General features: G+C 37.3%; 1 protein-coding gene and 1 long non-coding RNA gene across 8 annotated transcripts in view; one reads left to right on the top strand and one right to left on the bottom strand.

Moving 5' to 3' along the window:
• Positions 1–18,320, top strand: part of LOC115845904 (uncharacterized) — a 143,901-nt gene extending 125,581 nt beyond the window's left edge. Inside the window, exons 4-5 of the long non-coding RNA XR_004036692.2 lie at positions 13,812–14,066; positions 14,748–18,320. This is a non-coding gene — a long non-coding RNA (uncharacterized lncRNA). The remainder of the gene's footprint in view (positions 1–13,811; positions 14,067–14,747) is intronic.
• Positions 1–24,243, bottom strand: part of DPH6 (diphthamine biosynthesis 6) — a 442,679-nt gene that overhangs the window by 37,517 nt on the left and 380,919 nt on the right. The window lies entirely within an intron of this gene.

Genomic DNA, 24,243 nt, shown 5'->3' with positions numbered 1-24,243 from the left:
TTCTTGACCAGAAATTCAAGCGCTAGAGGTAGTACAAAAGGAGGAAGTACAACACAAAGGGCAAGACTCTGAGGTCAGGTTTCTGATTGACCCATGAGGTAGATTAACTCTTCCTATGATTAATATCTTTCGGGTTCCATGGTACCCGTACTGAGAAACCTGGTTTCAAACAAGTCTGGTTGAGTTAGTTGTATAATATTCTAGGGGGTGTTGCTAGATTCATTCAGTAGATGCCTTAAGCATATGTACATGCTTGAAATTCAGTGGATTTCTTATAACAGAGGTTATCTGAGAACAGTAAAAATCATTAACATTCACTCTATGATTTCTGAGGATCTATGCATTTTTTCAATAAAAATAACGATAGGGTAACAGTGGAAAGTTGGTCTGTAGATGCTCTAAAAACTATATGAGGGGTTATTTTTAGAAGCTTTCCAAGGAGTTTCTGAAATCATTTCTATCTTTTGACAGGTTCTTATAATTAAGAAGTTCCCTGGTAAGATAAGCCATGAAATCTTAGGAAGAGTAGAATATACTAAGTGGACAAAAAGTATTTAATTATAATTGTAACAGTGTTGTGAAGGTTTAGTGCTCTTTCCCTAAGCTGGAGTGCCACACATAAACGTCTGGTGTTTTGTCCTGTATTGTACAGTAATTTTTGTTGTGTGTTGACATTCCCTGGCTTCACTGCAGCTCCCTGCGCTAGCAGTGCCTGTCTAGAGTAGATATTCGGTAAATACTAGCTGAACGAATAGGCAACAAATGAATAGACTGGCAAGAAAGATGGTGCCAATTTCCTAATCTTTACTCAACTCTAAATAGTGGGAGCTGACCCTCTTTGTTCCTCTCAGACTGGCACCAAAAAAACTGTATTGTTTGGTTTTTTTCTGGGTAGTATGACCTTTTCAGAGAAGGAGGTCTCCACAATTAGACAAGCCACAAAATATAAACTGATTTAAACTGGAGATTTAGGGGAAAAGACCACCAAGAGTTGAAAAGGTTAAATACTTTATCAGGAAAGGTAAGCTATGTCTTATAGAAGAAAGCCTTCCATGGAAACAGAAAAGGAATATTCTGTCTTGCCAGCTTTTAATTCTTGGGAGGATAAATTAAAAAAAATATATTATCCTTAGGAAAATAATGAGTACAACTATAGCAATGAAATCATCTTCATTTTATTAATTTACTTTAAAAATTTTAAGAGGGCTTCCCTGGTGGTGCAGTGGTTGAGAGTCCGCCTGCCAATGCAGGGGACACGGGTTCGTGCCCCGGTCCAGGAAGATCCCACATGCTGCAGATCAGCTGGGCTCGTGAACCATGGCCGCTGAGCCTGTGCGTCCGGAGCCTGTGCTCCGCAACGGGAGAGGCCACAACAGTGAGAGGCCCGTGTACCGCAAAAAAAAAAAAAAAAAAAAAAAAAAAAAAAATTAAGAGAGTGAATTAAGACATTATTTTCCCATTAAAGAATGTTTCCATTTTAAGCTTGGAGAAATACCAGGTTTTTCTTGCCACATGGTAAGTGATTCTTATAGTTACAGCCATTAGAAATTCCCCATCATTCCTGAGTAGGTAATTATTACTTGAAATAGCTCTTTCAGAGTGATTATTATGAAATGTACCTATCTTCTGTTGATGTGCTGCTTTATTTATCTCATGTTAAAAGATCCTTAGGAACCTTTCTATCATTAATGAACAAATTTCATTTTACAGATACATCCATTAGTTGCCAAGGATAATTCTGATCTGATTAAAGGATAACCATGTAAGACCACTAATTACATACTAAATGCTTAGGATTGTACATTGTTAAAGACCTTACATCTCCAGACCCATTATCTTTTTTCTCTTGGTAGAAGACAATACATGAGAGCCTTAAATAGTGGATGGATCCATCCGTCTAGACCAAAGGAAAAGAGGGCTAGAAAAAATAAGTATACAGTTTGAGGAATCCTTCCACTCAAGGATCGATGTAGATATTATGAAATAACAAAATACCACAAATCTCTTTGAGATGGAGGGAAGCTCATTAAAAAGGAGAACATTTGGGACTTCCCTGGAGGTCCAAGTGGTTAAGACTCTGTGCTTCCACTAAAGAGGACACGGTTCAATCCCTGGTCAGGGGAACTAAGATCCCACATGCTGCGCAGCGCAGCCAGAAAACAAACATACAAAAATAAAACAAAAAACCCATTCTTGGATAATTATGATCTCAAATGAGTTATTTAAGGAAACAAACATGACAAAATATTTCTTATATCTATGAAGTGTTTCTCAGAAGGATGAAAGTTGTTATAATTTTCATAAGTTATTTTCTGTCATTATGATCATAAATAGAATTTATGTGTTTGCATGTGGGGCAATAAATACTGGAGAGGCAGGCTGACTCTTAGGAAAATATATGTGTAGATTGCAAACCCCTTGAAAGCAGAGACCTCATTCATCTCACTCCCTATCCTCAGAGCCTGAAGTTCATCCTGATAAATGTTGTTAATCAATAAATACTTGCGGAATGTATAACAAATTAATATGTATCAAGTTTTCTGATCTCACTGGAGAATCTTAGTGGAGAATCCACAACCTACAAATGTGCTGAATTCCAAAAGCATTTTGAGGCATATTGTTTGCAACTTAAAATATATTTCTCCACAGAAAAAGCCATTATGGATGGTACAGGGGTTGGCAGGCCAGCTCATGAAAGTCACTTCATCTACAATGTAGCAGAAACAGTATACATTTGAAATGAACAAGTAACAGAAAAAAAAATACTGCAGCAATAAAACCAAGATAGAAATAATAAAATTGAATAAAACCTTAAAATTTTCTTGTCCCTCAGTGCTTGAAGAGAAGCAGATTTAAGTATGAGAAGAAGAGATGTATGGAAACTGTCATGGAGACGCTTGTATTCTCGAGGAATTTAGAAGCTGATGGCTTTTTAAAAATTACGTAGAATTCCCCTTCAAAACATAATTCTGCTTATCCATGATAAAAGTCTTTGAATAACACTATTTTAACTCTTACGAGCTAAGATGAAAGTGCCTTTTAAAATTCAAAAATAGAATGGTGAAAAGAGGAAAAGAAACAAACATGTGAAGAAAAATCAAGTAAACGGAACAGCAACAACAGAGATGAGAATATGGTAATACGAATTAATGTAGTACCCTCTGTACTCAGGTACTGAGGATAAAAAAAATGCATGAAACACAGTCCCTGCCCTCAAGAAACTTCAAGCGTAGTAAGGTGAGTCGAACTCATAAGCAACTAAGTGCAACAGTTGTGATAAAGACTGTGAAAAAGTAACTAGGCTATGTGGAGCCAGGAAAAAAAAAAAAAAAAAAAGAAGGTGGCCAGAGCCTCCCGAAGGGTTCCTCAAAGACCTGTGGTGAATCCTGAAGGAGGAGCAGGTATTTTACAGGCAGAAGGAGAGAGTCAGAACAGTCCAGGTTCTGGGAACACTGGGAGCAATGAAAGTGCACTGAGTACAGAGGCTGAGAGGAGAGAAGGAATGTGCCAGGAGACAGAAATGGAGGGGTGAGCCAGGTGGGACTGTGGTCCCCATGTGAAGCAGCCTGCCTTATCCTACAGATGACTGGAAATCTGAGGAGGGATTTAAACAGGGGAATAACATCATCAAATGGGCATTTTGGTTTTTTTTTTTAATTAAAAAATTTTTTTAATTTATTTTTTATTATTTTTTGGCTGTGCTGGGTGTTCATTGCTGCATGCAGTCTTTCTCTAGTTGTGGCGAGCGGGTGCTACTCTTCGTTGTGGTGCACGGGCTTCTCATTGCGGTGGCTTCTCTTGTTGTGGAGCATGGGCTCTAGGCGCGTGGGCTTCAGTCGTTGCAGCACGTGGGCTCAGTAGTTGTGGCTCGCGGGCCATAGAGCACAGTCTCAGCAGTTGTGGTGCACAGGCTTAGTTGCTCCGTGGCATGTGGGATCTTCCCAGACCAGGGCTCGAACCCATGTCCCCTGAATTGGCAGGCGGATTGTTAACCACTGTGGCACCAGGGAAGTTCTCAAAGGGGCATTTTAGAAAGATCACTCTGGCAGCATTATGGAGGATAGATTGGAGGTATGAAATACTGGTGGCAGGGAAACCTGATAGAAAACTGCAAGAGAATGAAACCTGGGAGTAAATAGCAGGGCTAATTATAGAGAGTTTGGAGAGCCGTTTGGTCTGTTCTCATCCTCCTGAGGGCCTCAGATTCAGACTCTTGATGTTGTCTCCTAATGAGGTTATCCACACTGTCATTGAGACTCATTTTCAGGATTGAACATTTAAAATACAAATTTGGCTACAAATTTTGTAACCTCATTTTAACACATTTAGAAATTTTAACATACCGGGAGTCTCAATAAATGGAAGGGTTCTGAGTCCCTCTGTATCTCGGAGAAGCCTGCTAACTTGCTGTGTGTGTTTTGTGCACAATCTTCTTGGCGATACAGAATGGAAGGGATAGAGAAGAGATGCAAACTAGGAAGTTCCCATAACCAGCACCAATTTAGCTTTGTTGCAGTGGGGAAAGGAAAGTGTACATCCCTTTACTCACAAGTTGATGTTTGCAAGTTGGTTGTTCATAGCTGGGAAGTGTCTGAACTGCTGTTAAATAATTCTTTCTCTATCTACTTACAATATAGATGGATGTCCTGGATTTGAAATATTTAGTAAAAGGTATTATGCTTCTCTAAATTACTTTCCATTGTCCTGACCTAGAAGACTGACTTTGAGAAATGACCTAGAGTTAATTGTTTTTAGACTAAATTATTGAAAGTGATTTATTTCTCTTATATTTATGTATCTGGTTCTATGCCTTTTTAATGCCCTACAAAAAAACATTATAATCTTCTGACAAAAAAACTTAAAAAGTATTTTGTAGTTGTTGAGCATCACGAATGAAATTTTCTTTTAATTTTTGCTTTCTAAACATTTGATTAGCTATTGTTGAAAGGAGGACTAGACATGGGCAAAATTAGTTAGGGGCTATTTATTTCTAGATAATTATAGCACAATCACTCTGATGAAAAAATGTAAATATCAACAGTAGATTTAAAGAGTTGCGTTTTGGAGTTTTTAAAAAATATTCATTCACTAAATGCAGTTGGTTATTAGCACATTGCTAAATGATTAAAATATACCTAAATGTAACAGTGTCATCTGTCATTCACAAAAGGCCTATAAATCTAATATCTACAAAAATAAAAATATACCTTCAGAACAAAGTGGCATGGTTTTAAGGCCAAACTTGAGGGAAGTAAAATATCACAATTTAGTCTTATATAAATTCAGCCTCTAAATAAATCTAATTTATGCCTTCTGAGCTCAGTTGTCCTTGACACATAGAAAACATCTCTCTCTTCAGAAAAAAAACACTTCTTCCTTCTCGTGTATGACTGATCTTTATCCATGTGGGAGAAAGTGATAAAAATAATAGAAGTATTACAGTATTAAGATGAAGGGAGAGGATCTTTATCTTGTTTTTTTAAAAATAAATTTTATTTATTTATTTTTGGCTGCATTGGATCTTTGTTGCTGTGCACAGGCTTTCTCTAGTTGCTGTGAGCAGGGGCTACTCTTCATTGCAGTGCACGGGCTTCTCATCGTGATAGCTTCTCTTGTTGTGGAGCATGGGCTCTAGGCACACAGGCTTCAGTAGTTGTGGCACACGGGCTCAGTAGTTGTGGCTCATGGGCTCTAGAGCACAGGCTCAGTAGTTGTGGTGCATGGGCTTAGTTGCTCCACGGCGTGTGGGATCTCCCTAGACCAGGGCTCGAACCCGTGTCCCCTGCATTGGCAGGCAGATTCTTAACTACTATGCCACTAGGAAAGTCCCTTCATATTTTTAAAGTGAGCCATTTCACAACAAGCCAAGGACACAGAAAAGCTCTTTGTCTTTTGAAACATTTGACTTTATGTCCAATGCTCTAAGCCTCTGGATAAGGATCACTTCTTTCCTCCTCCTCTGCTTCTGCATTGGACATCCTCTAGGTAGCTTTCCTCCTCCTCTGCTTCTGCATTGGACATCCTCTAGGTAGCTTGGGTACTGAGGGGACCAAGAAAAAGAGGCCATGGACTGTATGCTAATTAGTTGTTTAGGTCTGAGACAATTAGTAGTTTAGATCTAAGGATCTTCAAGGAATCATCAAGCTGAGTAAGACTTGGATAGTTGATATTGAAACAGAGATAAAGTTGTACAGAAATATTTATTGACAGAATGCATAAATAACCCCAAGATCCTTCTTTCAATATTTGAATTGGTATTGATCAGTAGTAATTTTTAGCACACTTTAAAGAGTTTAAACTATTTCCCTCATCAGGTCAGTTTCTTGTTTCTTGTTTTTTTTTTTTTTTCAGGTTAGTTTCTTGATCTAGAATTCCTGTATGAAAGTTGCCCTAGGAATGGTCATCTATGAAGCATAGAACTCCCCATGAAGGAAATTCTGGTCCTCTTTTATGTTTAAATATGTTCTCTTAACCAGACATTTCTAGGGCGGGTCGGGAATTGTTACTCTCAGGTATGCTGCCTTACTTAGCTTTTGGCATTTTTTTTGCCGAGACCCACTCATAGCTCCCTTAAGAGAAACAATGAAGTGATTAGTTATAGTATCCCACACCTCACTAATGTGTGACTCAAATTTTGTGGCATAAATTTTCAAGCAGTAGTTTCATATTTTTCCTCTGCTGTTGTTTAAAAAATTGGAGTCAGCATTACTTCTTATTCAAGTTAGAGAAAAAAACCAGAAAGGTCTTATCTGCAGAACAATTCACATAGAATCACTTAATATATTGCCTCTACTTCTGCAACACTCAAAAAATCAGAGTCTCTACAATGGTTGCAGTGAAGCAAGCAGTCTCCTGAGTATAGAAGCAGTATAGTACTGCTTCTATCAGCTAACCTTCCTTCTTTTACTTCTTTCATATGATAGTGATTGACTAGATCCTGACAAGAGGAAGTTGTGGTTTTATGATGATCATTCTGCAAGTATATATTAAACATCTGTCCATCATGGTGGGAAGGACTAACTTACTTTTGGGTATTCAACTCACTGGGTATTTTAAACGTCAGGTTACTCTTAACACAAAAGTACAGAGGCTGGGACTTCCCTGGTGGCGCAATGGTTAAGAAGCTACCTGCCAATGCAGGCGACACGGGTTCGATCCCTGGTCCAGGAAGCTCCCACATGCTGCGGAGCAACTAAGCCCACGCACCACAACTACTGAGCCTGCGCTCTAGAGACTGCAAGCTACAGTTACTGAGCCCATGTGCCACGACTACTGAAGCCCGTACACCTAGAGCCTGTGCTCTGCAACAAGAGAAGCCACTGCAATGAGAAGCCCGCGCACCGCAACGAAGAGTAGCCCCCCACTTGCTGCAACTAGAGAAAGCCTGCATGCAGCAACGAAGACCCAATGCAGCCAAAAATAAAATAAAATAATTTATTTAAAAAAAAAAGTACAGAGGCTAACATAACAAAAGTGTTCCAAATTTTAAGATTTATCTCATGAGTCACATTCACTGGCCTCAGCCCATCTTTACATCAAAAAAATCTGATACTAAGTATGGATTCTAGATTCTGAAGCCTACGAATTATGAATAAAATCTGAACTATGGAAAGCAGAACAACTTTCTAAAATGTTACTATTTACCAGAGACATTTGCACTCAGATCTTTCCTCTAATCTAGCAGTTCCCCAGTGTTATGGCTGGGAGGAAGCCAATTTCAAGGATCTAGTACACAAAGAACTATTTACTGAGACATATGCAATGCTTTCACTATGAAATAAACAGGAGTTACATGACTTTAATAAAGGTTTTGACAGTAAGAAATGAGACTTGCTTGTCTTTAGCACTCTCACACTATGGAATGCAGTGGCAATACCTTTGCTACTTATTATAGTGCAATTCCTCCCATCGTTTTGGGAACCCATAATGTTCTTAATTTAGTCTCACATTCCACCTTTACATATACGCCTTTATATTGTCTTCCAAAAGGTGAAAATCTATTACCTTATATGTTTTTAAATTGATGCACAAGTCTCCTATATTTTACCAATGACAGTGTAATTCTCTGTCTGCCAGGTTGCAAACAGTTATTTTGACTCTTTCCCCTACTTCACAAAATTCTGGCAGCTTGTCTTTCACTAATTTCCTCAAATATAGACCCTACTTTAGGCCTTTCATCATCTTACCTCTCCCAGGGCAGTCATTCTCAAACTTTAGTGTGCATGCATATTAAAAAATACACAGGAAACTCATAACATTCAGATTCTTGATCCCAGGCTTAGATGACACTCAGCAAGTCTTAGGAAAGGCACAGGAAACTGGATTTTAATAAATCACTTAAATAGAATCCATTGCCCAGATTTTGAGAAATTTTATTCTACAGTCTTCTTATCTCTTTTGTGTCTTATAAACCATTTCTAAATAAGAATCCTAAAGGGGCTTCCCTGGTGGCACAGTGGTTGAGAGCCCGCCTGCCAAGGCAGGGGACACGGGTTCGTGCCCCGATCTGGGAAGATCCCACATGCCACGGAGCGGCTGGGCCCGTGAGCCATGGCCGCTGAGCCTGCGTGTCCGTAGCCTGTGCTCCGCAACAGGAGAGGCTACAGCAGTGAGAGGCCCGCGTACCGCAAAAAAAAAAAAAAAAAGAATCTAAAGATTATATCATGTTTGTTCACCTACTTACACCTTCAACTATTTATTGAGCACCCAATGTGTGTTAAGTACTGTTTGAGGTATCGGGTTTATAGTATTGACCAATACAAACATCACTGACCTCATGGAATTCAGTTTTTGTTTCCCCACATTTACGAAGGATCCTCTATAACATCATGTTTGATCCAAACTTCCTGAAGCTGATGTTGAAGATCCTAGTTGATCATATCTCATAACTATCATTCAAAAAAGATGCTCCCCTCTAGTCAGGTGTTTCCTCTTCCTCTTCCTCAGCCTTACTGCCTCCATAGCAACTCCATCCACTTCTGGTTGTCGGTCCTATTATTCTCCATCAGGAATATTGTGCAGTGTTGTGGACAGGGCATAGAGATGGGAAAGGAAGTTTCATTCATTCATTCCACACATACTGAGAGCCAAGCACTGTTCTAGATATGAGAGAATTCAGCAGTGAACAAGTGAAGATAAGTATACAAACAAAAAAACAAAAAGAAATATCAGATAAATTCCATGCAGGGTATGATGACAGTGACCTAGCAACTACTTTGTATTGGGTAAAGAATATATATATTGGGTAAAGAATATATATATTGGGTAAAGAATATAGTGACATTTCGGCTGAGAGCTGAATGACAAAGATAAGCGGCCATGCAAAGTTTAGGGAGAAAAACATCACAGGCAGAAGGAACAGCTAGTGCTAATAAGGCTTTCAGGTGAAAATGTGGGTTAGAAGATTATAAGGAAGGCCAGTTTGGCTGGTGCACAGTAGGAGAAGATAAAGTGGTAAAGGCTGGGGTCAAAGAGGTTCACATGAGCCAGATGACATAGGGGCAGAAGTAGGGGCCATGATGTGATTTGATTTATGTTTCCACAAAGCTCTCTTCTGGTGTTGTGTGGGAACTGGATTGTGGAGAGGCAAGAGAGATCAAATAGGCACTACTGTAGTAGTTCAGGGCTTAGTTGATGACGGTATTTGGATAGGCAGTAGCACAAATGGACAGAAATGGACAGAGTGGGCATATGCTCTGGAAGTAGCGTCAAGGAGCCTGGGGATGTATTAGATGTGGCAGTGCAAGGCAGGACTCAAAGAAACTTCCTGGATTTTCTTCCCTTGAGTAACTGGCTGGCTGTTCATATCAATTACTGATGCAGAGAAGACTGTAGAGGGAGCAGGTTCTGGATGAGGAGGGTGATCATTAAAAGCCCAAATGGTTGGTGATGTAGCTGAAAAATAGGCTACTGTGGCCAGACTGCAAAAGGCTTACAGTAAGAGCTAAGAAATTTGAACTCTGTCTGAATTGTGACTTAGGAAACATACTATGGCATTGGTGTGTAGGATGGGCTGGAAGAGGTAGAAATCACATGCCTGCAGTAGGATTTGGGGAGGGATATAAGAGAGAGTCAAAAGACAAGAATAATTATAAAAGCGCCAAAGAGAGTTAGGAAAAGAGATCAAACAAAATACAGATAGAAAATACAAGTGTTTATTTGAAGATGGAAAGAGTAAGAATAGAGTAGGATTCACCTTAGAAGGCTCCTTGGTTGGTAGTTTTGAGAAGAGGATGCAGAGGACAGAAAGCAGAAAGTACAACGAGCTCCTGGGAGAAGGACTGAGCCTGCTCCAAAGGGCTGTGCTTGGGTCCCACAAACAAATTGGCTCGGAGAAGAACCTGGCTTGAAAGAAGAGAGCTGACTTTGTGATCTACATTTGGTCATTCCCTCCATTGGTGGCAAGAGAACGTGTGTGTGTTTGTGTGAGAAAAGCAACCTCATTTATGTTCTAGTTACCACACATCTTTTCACCATAGAAAAAAACTGGCAACCTTTATTACTGTTAGGATCGTCCAACAGGCTATCGGATAAAACTTATATATTTGTAGCATTTTCAGAGCTTGAAATATTGTTTCATAAAATGGGAAAATTTTACTCACTTTCATGAGTTCTATTGCCAGTGAACAGTGTGTCCTAAACGGATGTTGGTAAAGAGGATCTTCGTCACATCAAGGGAGAAAAACTGTTGTTCTTTATGAGAAAATGTTTCCAGTTTACAATTAATTTTATTTTTCTGACTGAATTTTCTTTCTCCGATATAACAGGCTAGATCAAATAAGAACCCTGCATCTATAACTTAGAAAATCTAGACAGGGAAAATGATCAGAGAGAAAGCAAATGACGAAAATCGATATGCTTACTTTGTGCTCCCTTATCCTTCATGTTCCACTTGTCTTCACCAAAACCTCACCATTGGAGCTAAATTAATCACTGGGATAAGATTTTTTTTCTAAAGGGACAAATTTTGGCTCATTTGTGTCCATTTCGAAAGCAGCTGCTTCTTTCCTATATGAGCCATTTTCTGAATAAGCGATTTTTTTTTTGGTTGACAAGCTGAGGGATTTTGCCTTAGTCAATAGTTGGCATTATCATCAAATAGGAGGCAAATTAGTCACTGAAAATGAATTAATATCTTGCAGAACTGGAGTTATTTATGCTCTGAGCGATAAACTTGGGGACTGTCAATCAGCACACTGAAAGAATCTGAAAATGAGATGCACGCATCCCTGTTGGAGATCATCCAGGAATGATGGAGGACAGGATAGCTGTCAGAAGACTGGCTTCATTTGTTCGCTTGCACCTTCCTTCCTCTTTTTCCTTTCTTCACTCCCTTCTTAACCTTCCATTCCCCTTCCTCTCTTTCCTACCTTCCATTCTTCCCACGTATTGATGATTTGTTCTGTGCTAAGTGTCAGGGATATCCTTAAGGAGACATGTCCCCCACCTTTAACAATCTCATGGGGAAAAGAAGACATCAGACATCATTAGAGTATAATGTATTAAATACAAAAATAAATGTCTATAAAAATGTTTTAAAGTACAGAGAAGGAAGACCTTAACTTGTCCCATAGGGGTTAGGAGGGCCTCACAGAAAAATAAATATGAATTTGCCAGGTGGACAAGGCAGTATTTTAGGGAGAAGAAAAGTACGTATAAAACCATGGATTTGGGGAAAAATATGATCATTGCTATCACAACAGTCACAAAAACAACTAACGTGTGATGCACTTACTATGTGCCAGGCACCATGTTATAAGCTTTTCATAAAGTAACGCTTTTAATCTTTACAACCGCCCTAAAGGGTAAGTATTATTCTATTTTTCTGATGAGGATATCAGATCCCAGATGGTTAAGAAATTTGCCCCAAAGAAGAACTGGTGTATGTTTACAGAGTTGCAACCGCTTCAGTGTGTTGGTGCGTGAAGGATGTGGTGGAAAATGTCAAGAGATGGGGTTCGAAAGATCTCCTGGCGTGTGTGTAATAAACACTAAGCTGTATTACAGAAAAGGACTCAGGTTCATTCTTAAGCAGAACACATTTGTCCATCTATTCCTCTGTCTGTGCATCTACTCATTTATTAAATATATATACATAGAGGATTTTAAGCAGCACACAGAAGTCATACATTGAGTGAGTAAAAATGAGAGTGAAAGAAGAGAAAAGATGAGGGAGAGGATAGGAATAAGGCTAGCTGAGCAGACATCGGTGAACCTTGGCAGACACTAGAGCTATTTTACATCTCTGTGTGGACGTTAAAAAAACAATTTAGGAGAGAAAGCCAAGCTACCCCCTGAGTGAGCCGAAATTGTACCCACTGGAAAGGCCAGGATATTTCAAAAGAATGATTTTGGAGTCATTTAATCAGATGGACAGATGGGTCATAGAGGCCATAATGTCCTATTTCTTACAGCATAGTGGGTATGATTTTCATTTGAAAAGTTTTTTTTTCTTTTTTTAAAGGAGATATTACCAGATGCCACCTTCACCAAAACACAGTCTTAATAAAGTACTCATGTAACGCCTGCCTTTAATAATTCTACTGCCTGAATATTTGCCAAGGATGACTTATTTGTGACATTTATACCAATCCAAATAAATAAGTTAACTTACTGGTTGGCTTGTTATTTTTAAACACCACCTAACAAATACACTAACTTTGGTTTTAGAATGGTTGACATGTAACCTTTCCTTTTGGCAGTGATTAGCTATCAGGGGCAGTTGCCTGTTCAGGCTGTTCTGAGTTTGCAAGACTTAAATTGCATTAGCCAAATAGTTTCTGTTATAAGGTAGTTTTAATTGAGTATATCCAGACATGCTTCTAAGATTGTTTAGAAAGAAGTTCAAAAGAAGAGGGTAACACAAACTATGAAAAAATAAAGTGCTGTGTTAAAAGACCATCCTGAGTAACACTAACTCTTGTGTCAGTAATCTATTTCTGTGTACATATAGGGATAGGGTGAGGAGAGTGGTATATGTTGAGCTCCTATTTCTTGACCCATAACTAATTCCTGTCCACAGAGGCAAAAGTTGATAAAAGCTGCACGTAATCTGAAAGTGCTTCTGGTAGATATCGCATGAAGTGGTGAATGGCAGGACAGTGTGGTGGCTGTTTGTAGCACAATAGCTAAGTTTAAAGGCCTGCGTAACTACGGCCAGTAATTGGTCAGGCATGTGGGTTGTGTATGATTTGGGTGAACAGTCCAGCAGTCTAATAAGTGTATGATTTGGGGGAACAGAGGGGATCCTTTCTGAAAATAGAATGAACGGTAGAGTCGCACCAGGAGCTATCAACACTATGCCCAGAGTCAATAGACATGTAAAACAAGCTATTGAAGAGGAAAGATCTCAGTTCTGAAAAGTCATTGAATAGCTTTCAGGGCAAAATGTCTTAACCAGGGCTTTTATTGGTTTATATTTTCAGTTGGCTGTACAGGATGAGGCCCTGATTGACAAAAGTTGAGGCAGTTAACTGTCTTGTAAGGTGCTGAGAACTGAGCCTCCTGCCTATCAGTTGAGCCTCTATATTTTCCCCACTCATTTCATACCTATAACTCTGTCTAGAATTTATCCATATTGTCTAATGAAATCTAATGGCATGGCTCTGGTCCTGTTACAGGTTTTATTAGAACTAAGGTTTTCCTGAGGTAATACAATTGTGTTAAATAAGCTTTAAAAGATTTAAATTTTACAACGCCATGGCCTCTTGTTTGGTTTTTGTCATTGTAAGCTTCTCAGCAAATCTTGTCAAGTTAGGTACTAGAAAAGTGAAAAGTAGAATGTGCATTTTCTGTTAAATTTTATTTTTCAGGTAAAATTGGTTTTCAAATCTGCTAATTGGTGAAAAGAGATCCACTTCTCTCTCAAGTTACAGAAGCAGAAATTCAACTGGTCCTTATTAATGAAAGATCTTCAGTGAAGGTTGAAAGCCCTTCAGATCAGTCATACCAGACTTTGAGCTCCTCTGGCCTCCGTGGTTCCATCATCTGTGCTCATGGCTCACAGGTGTGCAGGACAGCTATGTCCAGGACTAACCGAGGACAAAAATGGTTACTTAACCACCCAGGTGAAATATCCTTTCTATGGAAGGTTAAAAATCCCAGAAAGTCTGTGGGAGTGGCTTTTGGAGTATAGCTATGAGTAAAATATTCTCTAGATTTTCCCAATGTATTGTGATTCAATTTATCAGATAAATGAGTTGTTGGAGGACTTTCATTTAAATTGACAAATTTTCCTCCAGTATAAAGTTCCACAGGGACATAGTCTTCATTCTTTACCAATTCCAGGTTGCCACTAATGTCTAGAGGAACTAAAGGTATTTAGCCTCAGGGTGACTTATGAGCTACTTTCAAATATTTGTAGAATGTTAAATAGAAGCAGTAGTATACTTTTTCTCCAAAGTCATATGGGTGGGACAAAATCTTAGTAATCATAGTTGTCCAGTAGACTACTTTGGAGGTTGTGACCCACCTCTACCTCTGGAGATGTTCAATAAAAGTGTGGATGATCATTTGACATGAAAGTCATGTGTCAGATATTTCTTGGACCAGATGGTATGAAAGAGCTCTCCAAACCTGAAAGTTCTAAGAATCTTTAATGAGTATTTTTAAAAAATTATTTTAAAAAATTTGTTGTTGTTGTTTTAGCATGAAATCTGAGGAAGAGCTGTTTGCTAGAGGCAAAATGTGTGCCTATGTTTTTATACTTCTAAGTTTTAAAATTGTTGCATTATTTTATCTTTTTTCAGATAGCTCACTGGAAATAAATATGGAAATTTCCTAAGAGGCTGAATACTGATGAGGTTGTGACTGAATTTAGAATTCTCTTCTGGACACAATTCCTTGGGTGATATAGGATCCTAAATTTATTTGTTTTACCTTTGTATTTTGGAAAAGTTAAAACTTATAAAAGTTGATAAATTAGTATTCTGTGTGCCCATCACCTAGCTTCAAGAATTATTAATTTACAGGGCAGAATAATGGCCCCCGCAAGATGTCCGTGTCCTAAAGCCTGGAACTTGTTGATATGTTAGGTTATGTGATAAGCAAGAATTATGGTTACACATGGAATTAAGGTTGCTCATCAGTTGACACTGAGATGGGGGAGATTATCCTGATTCTCCAGGTGGGAACAATCTAATCACATGCATCTTTGTAAGTGCAAGAAGGAGGCACTAGAGAGAGACCCAGATAGATGGCCATGTGAGAAGGTATTGGCTGATGCTGTTCAAGAGAGATGGAGGAATGGGGCCTTGAGCCAAGGAATGTGGCTAGCCTATAAAAGCTGAAAAAGGCAAGGAAACAGATTCTCCCCTAGAGCAGCCTGAAGGACTGGAGGCCTGTCAACATCTTGATTTTAGCCTAGTGAGACCTAATTCAGATTTCTTACCTACAGAACCATAAGATAATAAATTTGTGTTGTTTTAGGCCACTGAGTTTGAGGTAATTTTTTGTAGCAGCTATAGAAAACAGATTTCTAAAAAAAAAAAAGGGAGGGAGAGAGAAAGGCTGTCAAAATGTGAAGGGAATAAAATAATCCTTAAGGTTAGCACTAAAAATTTCTTTGAATGTATTTTACAAACCTAGCAAAGAAAGACTTTTATTTGTTGGCTTTGACTACAAAAGGAATGGATATAAATCTGAATATCTATAAAAGAGATTTGAATATATATACAAAAGTTTAAATAGATATTTAAATTGCTAATATGATTAGTTTTATTAATCACTTGAATGATTTAAGCCCATTACTCTCATCTTTTGGTGCCATTTTTATTAAACTACTTATTTCCATTACATAAATTGCAAATTAGATACTCTGGCTTACTTAAATATATGTATTATGGTACTCTTGATGGTTTTCTTTTATATACTATTTATCTAATTTCAGCAAAAAGGCAGATATTGGAGAGATAAAAACTCATTATTTTATAGAAGCTAGTGAAATTGTTTATACTTATTAAGATATGGTACTTTCAATAAAACCAACTTAAAATCTATGATCATTTTCTTCAAAATAATTCTCTAAATTCCTATTTACATTCATAGGTTCTTTTTTTCTAAGCCTGATAAAGTACTTAAGATGAATCCAAAAACCAACCAACCAATCACTCAACTAACTCTGCAAACATAAACATAAGTAAAAACAAAAAAATAAACAAAACAAAGCATTTAAGTTTATAAGCACTTTTGAAAAGTGATGCAAATGGCTTGAATGAACTTTCTCATATATCTCGTTTTTATCTTGCTAATGTTAAAGGACAAAAGATCAATGTCTAGATTTACTGAAGTCATGTATCCTAATGGACCATTTCTTTTACGTTTAGACACTTTCCCCCTCAAAGATATTAGCCATATGATTCACAATCTGCAGTGAGGTTTTACTAAATGTTATTATTGGAGATATATTCAACTGTATGTTTGAGATGGATAGATTATATTCCTTTGGAAAATTGCAGGAGAAATTCTGTGGTAGCATATACTTGTTTTGAAAGTATAAATTAGAAATACACACTAATAATTTTGAGCATATGGCACAAACTTTAACACACAAACACAACATATGCACATCAAACTCCCAAATCTCAGAAATACATATGCTATTTAACATTTCCACTTAATACTTAATACATCATCTCATTCTTCCTAGACACTATGAGAAACTGAAATGTACAAAATTAAGGGTCGTCTCTAAAGCTGTTGTGATATGTAAACCTGGTTAGGCTGTGGTGCCCAGTTATTTGGTTGTTATGAAAATAGTTTTTAGATGTGATTAACATTTACAATCAGTAGACTTTGAATAAAGCAGATTATCCTCCATAATCTGGGTGGGCCTCATCTAACTAGTTGAAGGTCTTAAGAGCAAAGATGGAGGATTCCTGAGGAAAAAGCAATTCTTCCTCAAGACTGCAGCATAGAAACACTGCCCAAGTTTCCCACCTGCTGGCCTGCATTGCAGATTTTGGGCTCAAGGCTGCAACGTCAACTCTCCTTTGAGTTTCTAGCCTGCTGGTCTGCCCTATGGATTTTAGACTTTCTAGGCCCCTAAATTGTATAAGTCAATTCCTTAAAATCTCTGTCTCTCTGTCTCTCTATAGATAGGTAGGTAGGTAGGTAGATAGACAGATAGATAGACAGACAGACAGATAGATAGATCCATCTCCTATTGGTTCTGTTCCTCTCAGACAGACCCTGCCTAAATAGCTATTATTGCCCAAACACCTTGCAAATAAGACATTAACCTTGATTACTTCTGAAAAAAAGTAATTCTGTATTCTCATTTTGGGTACCTTTCACTTGCTTTATTTAAATTGATCCAAAATATTTTATTCCTTTTAGCTCAAATTGATAACAAAAACTTTAAAAGCTCAAAAGAACTTCTTTCTACCCAATATTCCTGTCATTGAGTTTCTTTCTCCACCTCCACCCAACTCCTCACTACTCTCCTATCCAGTCCATGAATTATCCCTAACATATACTTCATTTTCTAAAATACAAGATCATTGAAGAACTTTTTAGACACTCTAACATAGTTTCTAAATTTTTTGGTTTAAGTCTCTTTTCTGTGACTATCACTACTGTGTTCTGTTTTTTACGTATACTCCCTAGTGACTGTTTTCTATAAATTTATGTTTAGCCAACAGTTAAAATAATGTGTGCTTGGATAATAGTTGAAAAAGCTCAAAGACTCTGGATCAATTACCATAAGGCTGTCTTAAAGAAGACTTGCTTTGTCTACCTTAAAATAAGACCCTTTACTGGTGTTTAAGATAAAGCTGTGTCTTCATTTTCTTCTTTAGATTCAGAGTTAATTCTGACCAGAACTCTAAAACGAATTGCAAATGATCAGTTAATTAAAGCAATGCAGTCCACACCAGGAGGACTGAGTTCCTTTCTAAGCTGATAAAATATTTAAAAATGCATATTAATATGGGACTTTTTCCAGGTAAAGATACAAAATTCAAAACTACAACAAAATTAGTCTTCTGCTGTTGCTTAAGAGGGATTTAGCCCCTGTGCAATTTATGACTCAGATTATCTTCTTAAACAATGTTACCCAAATAAACCTTCCTTGAAATCAGTGGTACTGGTATTCAAACATTTTTCCTTTACATGGAGTTAACTGTATCCTCTATCATCTGACTGAACCAACTAACGTCATTTCTCTTAAAGACATCAACAGCTCAAGGAAAAACAAAGTTTTCTCTCCAGGGCTGGGGGAGGAATTTTGCTTTGCACTTGAAAATGTTTTCTCTGTTCCAAGAAGATATTAGGATCAGTTGACTGACAACAGGAAAAATTTTCCTGGCAGAGAAGGAAGCCAGAGGAGATTCACATGCAGACAAAATTTTAACTATCAGGCTGTTTGTATCCCCATATCTACTCTAATATGCCAAGCTGGGATAAATCAAATGGGCTCTAAAAATGGTAGATAAAAATGTGATTTCACAATAATTCTGGAGTTTTGCAGAATATTCATCTTAAGCATTTATTTTTCTCCAAAGAGTTATTTATTACCGGGTAAAGCTATATAGTTATTCCAATATACGCACTACTCTAGGAAAAAAAAAAATCCTTGAAAACTCTGCATTTTAAAAGTGCTATAAAGATACAACTGAAGATAGAGTTGTAAAGACACAACTAGCTGAAGTGTTAGTGTGAGTTAAAAGAGACTGGGACCCAGACAGAGGTGCCTGAAATTTGAAACAAGGAGGGAAACCAGGTCAGATGATGTAGTGTAGTACTTGGTGATGTGTCCACTTTCCAGCTGGATATCCCTCTTCAGGCATGGCTGGGACTGAAGGGTCCTTCCCCAGGGTATGGGGAATGTGTATATACAACTTGTCTCTATCATGAGACCCTCAGGTTTGGTAATCTCTAAGCGAAGTGGGAATTGGACTCACAGCATAAATGCAAAGAGGACTAAGGACACATGAAAGCAATGTTGGGGTAAATTCACAAGGCAAATGCTTCAGAGACCTCAGGACAGACTTTCCTAGTCAGCGTTTCATAGCAACTTCATAATCATTCAGTTTTCCCTGGTTTCAAAGTGTGATCCTTGTGAGGATTAGCAGAACAATAATTTAATCTAGGCTGTAATTTATATTCTAAAAATCCCTCAAAGAAAGGAGGAAATTCTGATCTCTGAGAGTAAAGGTGGGGCAGACACTGGACAGACTCTTCTCTCCTACTGCTAGACTCTCTTGATCCTCTTACCGTTTCCTTTATTGCCTTTGGGGACCTAACCTGGGTGCGCGCGCGTGCACACACACACACACACACACACACACACACACACAACCCACGCCCCGATCTAAGACTTCCATATTTGATCTTCTAAGGTAACCGTCTTCCCTTTGTTAGTATGAGCCCTGGGCTTTTTCCTTACTATGCTATTTCACAGGCAAAATGAAGGGTATAAAGGAACATTCAAAATGAAGGCACCCAAGGTTGATTCATGGCCTGCTAAACTTGTCTACATTCAAATTTATTTATTTATATTAAAAAATTAATTTATTTGGCTGCACTGGGTCTTTGTTGCGGCACGCGGGATCTTCATTGAGGCATGTGGGATCTTTACTTGTAGCATGTGGGTCTCCGTTGCAGTATGTGGGATCTAGTTCCCTGACCAGGGATCGAACCTGAGCACCCTTCATTGGGAGCATGGAGTCTTAACCACTGGACCACCAGGGAAGTCCCTACATTCAACTTTAAATAAACTTAGACTTAATATATACCTGGTCTAAATGTAAATCTTATCACAGCAATACAAGGAGAATGCGATTAAGTCTTACTCTCATTCTTCCTTGAAGAAGGCTCATTTTGAGAACCATTGAAGAACTAATTTAACTTAAATTTGATATAAACTAGACCAGAAAACTAATTAAAAAACGGCAGCAACAACAAGACAACATAAAAAAGACAAGCCCCGAAACACTGATAACTCTAAGAGACTTAATGTAGTTGGAAATTATCTACAGGATAGATACAGGATTCTATATCTATCTATAGATACAGTCTACAGGATTCTATTTTTAAAAGTGTAAACTATTAAGAAAGACTGGAATCTATTTTATTAATGATAACTTTATGAAGCTGTTAACCTAATGATTTTTCATGTTAGAAATTGCCTTAGGGATCTTTAAGTTTTAATTTTAATTTAAAATATTATTTTCTTATTTTGGGGGCCATTACCCCAAAGCCTTACTTTCTATCACCTCCAGTAAGTGCATAGTATTTTATGGGAAAGCTATCTTTTGTTAGGTATCTTTTTCATCTACCCTGAAAATTAGACTTTTTCTGTCTCCTTTCCTCTCAAAATATCCAACTCATTTATTTAAAACCAGTGGCAATAGATAGGAATTTTTCATAATTGTTAATCTGGGCTAGTGGGTCATACTAAGAAACCAAGGGCTTTAGCAATTGAGTTGTTGGTCTAGTTAGAGCCTGACTAGAATTGTTAACATAAATAAAACAAAAGCACTGAAGAGAGCCTTTTCTATAATAAAGGTATATTGTTTTTAGTGGATTTGGGTTTGTCCTCTTTCTTTTCTTGGTAAGAACTTTGAATTTTAAGGATTCTGAGGCAAAGATTTTCATTGAGATCTAAGTATAGGGAAATAACCCTGACTTTATGGTTAATTACATCTTAATCTTTCTTCTCTAGGTTATCATTAAAATAATTATTATTCCGATTTTTTTTACTATATGTTTTTTTCTACAACATAATACACATATAAGGAATAAAACCAAAATCATCTTAATCCCGCCTTTATATGGGGATAACCTCTTAACGTTTGGTGAATTTCCTTTCAGCTTCTTGTGTGCATACCTGCATTACCATGTGACTCATCGTAAATTTCATAGCATGGAAGTTCTATGTTTTATATATTTTACACTCACAGTGAGTTTTGTCTTTTGCTTTCCTAGTGTCCCTTAACTAAACTTCCTCTGTTTGTAAAATACACTGGCCTGTGTTCAGGAAGACTAACAATTGACATTACTCCCCATTAGAGGAGTTAGGAGGTGGACATGCTTCTTGGGAGCTGGTTAGCTGATAAAGACCACGCGAGTGTTCTGGGGAGCCAGCTCTTGCTGTGTTCTCTATGGTGGCAGCCCCCTCTAGAAAGCTCAGAACATGCTTTCTTAGAAACATGTGTTCCCTCTTCCTGTCTGCTTGTGACCAATCCCTTCAGTTTGTCAAAATTCTGCTGCCATTTCTCTCTTTGCTGCAATATTGTCCCAAACACTTAACAATCACTGTCTCTTCACTGGAACACACAGAGGTTAAAAGAGCTTCAGGTTCTAAAGTGACCTTAACCAGCAATCAAAGAACAATTTTATTTATGCCCTATGAAAAGGATAGCTGGAGATATTTCTATCTACATATCCATCTATCTATGTATGTACTTTTTTGAGGCACAAAACACTTCTCCTAAATAGCTTCATTTTTTAAAATAAGGAATGATTTAAAAACAAATAGCATAATGAAATATTTAAATCCTCTTTGTAATAGTCTCTGTGTAATGTTTCATAGATGTGTACCCAAATAAAAACAAACAAACAAAAAAAAGGGACTTCCAGTGGTTAAGACTTTGCCTTCCAGTGCAGGGAGTACGGGTTTGATCCCCGGTCGGGGAGCTAAGATCCCACATGCCTCGTGGCCGAAAAAACAACACATAAAACAGAAGCAATATTGTAACAAATTCAATAAAGACTTTAAGAAAATGGTCCACATCAAAAAACCTTAAAAAAAAAAAAACCCAAATCCCAAAACACTTAAAGGAAAATACTAAGATGTATATAAAGGTTAGATGAATGTAATGGCTTATAGTTTTGTGTGTGTGCATCTTTTTACCATTCTTTGCCCTTCTATATCTTCTTTCCCTTTCCTTCCCCCCTCTTTTCCTCTCTTTCCTAGAATAATCACGTTGATTTGCCATATCCCAGAAGTAGCAAGTAATGGTGCTACTGAAGGTGAACTTGAAAGACTTTACAATGTTTGTCATCACAGTGTTTTGGCATTGCTTTGGTCTGCACATTAGTGGTATATTGAGCCTCTAAATTGGCTAGGTTCCTTTGTTTAAAATGGTGTTCATTTAGTGAATGTACACCATTACTTTATCAGACAACATGTCACCAAGCAGCTAATCAGACTATCCTGCTGATCTAGCTTAATGTTAGTCTGTTCATAGATGTCTCGGGGGAAGTTGTTGCTAACTCTAGACAAATTAAAGTGGGAATGATGCTCCTGATTATTTTTTTTCCTGAAGGAAACACTGCTTAATGTATATTACATATAGTTGTGTCACATTATTGAATAAATTAAGCTCTAAAATTAAATAGAGTTGAATAGGGATTATTATCACTGTCAAGCAAACATTTATATGGTACTTTGTATATGGCAAGAATTTGATCTAAATGTTTGACATATATTAACCTGTTTCTTCCTCTAATAATTCTATGAATGGATACAATAGAATCCCTGTTTAATAGGTGAGGAAACCGAGGAGCAGAAATGTTAGAAAACTTATCCAAAGTCATGGAGCTCTTATAGAGAAGAGATGGCATGTCACACCAGGCAGTTTACTTCCAGAGGCTCTTCTCTTAATCCCAGTGCTATCCTACCTTATTATATTATCAGTAAATATTTGATCATATTTAAAAAAATATACAGAGTATTATGCTATGCATAAGGAATGTATAAATAAGGTATTAGTTGTTTCTGTCCTTAGAGTTTTCAACCTAGTCAGAAAGACAGGGTAAACAATATAAAACTGTAAACAATACCAGGCAGTAGAAGCTGTGATAAAGGAATCATTCAGGTGAGTTCTCTAGGATTTTGAAGATGGCCAGGTCACCAAAGGCAGGGGAAATTTGGAAAGACTATATATCTGGACTTCTGAGAGGTTTGGACCAAAGATCAAGATACTTTTTATGCTCTATAAAGTTATCCAAAATATGAATAGCTTAAAAATGTCTCTGAAACTCACTAAGACAGATGGTCTGAAATAATTTGAATCATCTGTGGGTGGAGTGAGTACATGATTAAACCCCAGCAGGTAAGTGAGAATTTCTAACATGAAACAAAGGAACTTAAAACACCATTATTGTGCCATTAATATAGAATTAGAGCGATCAGATAATTCAGAAGATGCTTGTCTTGATGCCTTTAAAAGTGGGACATGCAATGCCTTGGGCTGCAAACAGTTAGTCCAGTGTGTCACAGAAGCTTGGGGTGACAAGACCCTTTAACAGCCCTGAAAAATGAACCACTGCCCAGGAGAACAACAATCTAGAAACTGACTTGATTTTATACTTCTTTTTGTTTAAAGCAACCAACATTTCAGTGATCTCTAGTACTCCAGGGTTATATTTATCTATTCTTACTATGATGCAGTTGTTTCAGAAGAAATAATAAATAGGTAGTTAAATAACAAGACCAATGGCACCTCAGGATAAATAAGAATATAGGAAATTTTAAATTGTTAGAAATTCTCTATACCTATTCCTGCCATCTCTTTTAAGTTAACAGTAAGATTATTTTATTTTTGTTCCTTTTACCTCACATGCTATTAGACTGTACTATAGTTTGCCTCCCCATTTTAGCTAATTATAATTTACTCTACACGTTTCATATTTTCAGTGAACATTATGTATCAGTTTCTTAACATTAATATCTTCTGTAGAATTTGTTTAATTTACATATAGTTTAAATATATATTGTCTTTTGTAGAATTTGTTTAACTTACATATAGATTAAATATATCTCATTTGATCCTCATAATCTGGTATTATTAGTTTCTCTCCAGTATTTCTACCATCCATCCAGTTATTCAAAGTTAGAAACTGGAAGTCATTCTTGATTCTTTCCTCTCCCTTCACACTTCATATTTAATCAACATGTGTTCTTGATTATATCTCTTAAATATCTTATAGTGTATACATTTCATAAAGGCTAATTATTTCTATGGACCCAGAGGCTTATATGGTCCTGCTGAGTCTAGAACCTGGGTCTTCCGTTTCCTGGTTCAGCCTCTCTCTGATCTGCTATGATGCTTTTAGAGAAAGGAACTTTGTTTTAATTCTGTCTCAATATGTAACTATGTAATAAAATTTTATAAACACAAACTCCTTGCAAACATTAGAAAAAAGGCACAGAAATACCAACTAGTATTAGTGTATATAAAAGACTATTAATATTACCTATGAAACCAAGCTCTGAAGTTATTACTCTTATGCTTTACT

The sequence above is a fragment of the Globicephala melas genome, chromosome 2, assembly GCF_963455315.2.
Source record: "Globicephala melas chromosome 2, mGloMel1.2, whole genome shotgun sequence".
Classification (NCBI taxonomy): domain Eukaryota; kingdom Metazoa; phylum Chordata; class Mammalia; order Artiodactyla; family Delphinidae; genus Globicephala; species Globicephala melas.
The sequence above is the reverse complement of the archived record's forward strand: the minus strand, read 5'-3'. Positions and strand labels throughout refer to the sequence as shown.